Source organism: Arvicola amphibius, chromosome 9, assembly GCF_903992535.2.
Source record: "Arvicola amphibius chromosome 9, mArvAmp1.2, whole genome shotgun sequence".
Lineage (NCBI taxonomy): Eukaryota > Metazoa > Chordata > Mammalia > Rodentia > Cricetidae > Arvicola > Arvicola amphibius.
In genome coordinates, this window is record NC_052055.2 from 118270702 (window position 1) to 118273943 (window position 3242).

The window sequence follows — 3242 nt, forward strand, 5'->3', positions numbered from 1 at the left end:
CTGAACTCTAGCCATGGCTTTCCACCCCTAATCCAATGTGGCTGGTTCTTCCACTGTCTTCTGTGGACATGCTGGCTCATTCAAATTGATTTTTTTCCCCCAAAGACATTTTGCAAAATACAGCTTTCAAAAAGAGTTCAGTATAGCCCAACTTTCTGTGGCCACAACCCAGGGATTTTACATGGCTATCTGGCCTGCATGCCTCTTCTGTTTTTATTGTTTGGGGGGGAGGGGTGCTCATTCTGTACCCGCCCATCTGTGGTGCCACCCAAATTGGTCTTCCTGGACTTTGTTCTTTTGGGAAAGTTATTTGATGCAGAGAGGAGGGATACAAAGTATCTGTTGGCTGGCAGGAGCCACCAATTGTATTTTATGTTAATTTGACATGAAGTTTTTTTGACACACACAATTGACTGTGCCCTGGCAGCCGACAGGCCCAGGGTGACCCTGGTTAGAGCCTTGCTGATATCTCTGGATCACCAGAGCTGGTGAGCGCAGGAAAAGCAGAGCCTTGTCATAGTGTCTAACTGCTCCTAACTGCTCCTAACTTCAGGTGTCTAACTGCTCCTATCCACCTTCAGGGCCACTGTCTACCTACATTGCAAGCCCAGGCCACATCGGACACAGAAAAGCCAGAGCCCACACTGCCTATCCCAAATTGGACCCTGAGGGGCAAAGCAGAAGGGACAGGAGGGGGCAAAATGGTCCCCAATCAGCATATTCTGGGAGTTCAAGAGCTCTGGTCTGCGCAATTCAGTGGAAATGCTCATTCTTGCCCACAGCTGGACACAGCCTGATCACAGAGCCACAGAAGGAGAAATTTCATGGGCTGTTGCATATGAGTCCACACAAATCCATCTGTTCAAGACCATACAGGAGCATCATCTGGAGACAGAGTCCTCACAGGGGTGCTTAAGGCCAAACAAAGCCGTAAGTGTGGACCGGAGCCATCGGGACTGCATCCTCATGACACACAGAGGAAAGACCAGTGAGGGTTCCTTTGGGTAAAAGAGAGCTGCCTCAGGAGACCCAGCCCTGCCACAGCTTGGCCTTGGACTTCCAGCTTCGGGATCCAGGAGACAGTGAACCTGGTAGGAGGAGCCTTCAGCCTCAGGACATTGGCAAGGGACTCCCACAGTGTTAGTCTCTGAAGTGTTCTTTCCCTCCCTCCCTTTCTGGTGGATTGGCTGGAGGCAGGTGGGGTTTGTAGCCCGCATTGCAAAGGCTTCAGAAGTCCCACGGGATCCTTCATGAGTGGGTGGGTAGGCTGGGATTACCGGCCCACCCACTACCTGGCTTTGTGGCCATTTGGCGCTAGCAAACTCATTTGACATCTCAGTGAGGTAATGCTGAGTTCCCAGAGCCTGGCCCCTGACAATGCTGGGACATCTGTCCCCTCACTTTCTGTGGAATTCGCATTGCTTTCTGCCTAATGTGTTCTGCTCCAGGGGGCCCTGCAAGTTCCTGGCTGACAGTGATACCAACGACAGCACCGTCCAGGCAAGAGCATATAGCTAAAATTGGTGGCTTTGTATGTGAGACAGCCCATCACTGTTCCCTTGAGGCATCCAGTGGGGCAAATCATCTGATTGTCCCCTTGGGATGCAGAGTTCCTTAGAAGCCATGACTGCCCCATCTGGAGCCTATATACCGCTGGACCCCAGCTGAAGTGACTTATGGTACACAGGAGAAAATGTAAGACCATGCTGGAAGGGAGTCTTCTTGGCAACCACTACGTAACTTCTCAATAACTTGCATGTTGTTTCAATTTAGACCTCAACAGATCAGACTTCCTCAGGTGGGTTTCCCAGGAAACCCCAGTGGTCACGCTGGAGGAGATGCAGCTGCTGATGGGATTTTCCCAGCATTCTCTGCTTGGCTGGGCAGAAATGCAGATAGACATTGCTACTTCTGGGGTTAAAAGGGCACCCACACCGAGCTCCATCTCAAGGTCTCTGGAGGCAGAGAAGAACTACTTTCAGCAATCAGGAATGGCTCCGTTACCAATCTGAGTTCTAGGACATTCCACAACTCTAGCAATGATAAAATGCCCTTCATTCTAATTGACATTATTTCCAACTTCAGGTGGGGTCAATGAGCTCAGCTCTGGAAAAGAAACAGAAAAACAGGAGTGTTTTGACAGTGTTGGCACCAAGTCCTGTGATAAGGGACTTGGGTGGACAAAGTCTGTCTCTGTCTCACTTGTACACTTGGCCTTTGGGTCGGCCCTTCCTTCTGGATTTTGCTGTCTGGATGAGCCAAAAGGGTAGAGGGGAGACCACCACTCATCCCAGCTCCCCGCCGTGCTCTTGGGGTTCAAGTGGGCCACAAACGAGTAGGCCAGCTGTACGGCCCTGCAACCCCCACTTTGCTCTGCCCAGCCTGCTTTGTCCCCAGAGAACTTGGCTTAGCATCAGTCCCCCAAGGGCAGGCCTGAGCCTGGATATGAATAAAGGAATTTGTTTTTAGAGCCCATCTCAGGAATCCAATCGATCCCCAATGGGCCTGTGGAGATCGAAGGACAGATAAGCTTTGAGAACAGCTGAGTACTGTGTGCAACAGTGTCTGCCCTCTGGGACCCCAGGTAGAGCATAGTCCTACGGTGATGCCAGGCAGCCATGGCCAGCTCCTACTCCTGTTGGCTGACCCTTGCTCTTGGGGTCTCAGATTGGCTGAGTACAGATTGCTGTCAATCAGAGACGAATGGGCACAGACCAAATAAACACCATTTTATTTCACCTCATTAACAACACCTGGGCCCCTCTGCGCCGCCCAGGAGCTGAGCTGAGCAGACTGCCCAGGGCTGATGGGGTGATGGGGCAGAAGGCATACACAAAGCATGGAGCAGGCTGGAAGCAGAGAGAAACTTCCTTGGTTGACGTCAGGGTTACCCTCCCTCAGCCCAAACAGTAGCTAGAGTGTCATGCTTTGCCAGGAGGACCGGTCATTAAGGAGGAGGGACATTTGGCCTGGTTCTCTGGAGCTCTCCTTTATGAGTGTCTCAGGGTGGGAACCTCTAACGCAGTCACTTTCCTGGACGCTATTCTGATATGGAGCTGAAGTACGCAGCGCTGACCCTCGCCCTCCATGCAGCGGTGTCTCGTCCAACATGATGATCTCACGCTTTCCTGTTCGTTTCCAATTAGGCTGACTCACCCTGACCTCTCCACCCCAGCAGTTGGGTGCTCTCGCCAGGCTCCAGGGTAAATAAAAGGAGTGTGCATGAGCACAAGCAGACTCTG

General features: G+C 51.8%; 1 long non-coding RNA gene across 1 annotated transcript; it reads left to right on the plus strand.

Annotated features, from left to right (window-relative positions):
- Positions 1-409: 409 nt before the first annotated feature.
- Positions 410-2470, plus strand: LOC119822691. The gene is made up of 2 exons (XR_005286827.1): positions 410-1091; positions 1449-2470. It is a non-coding gene; the product is annotated as an uncharacterized LOC119822691 (long non-coding RNA).
- Positions 2471-3242: the final 772 nt, after the last annotated feature.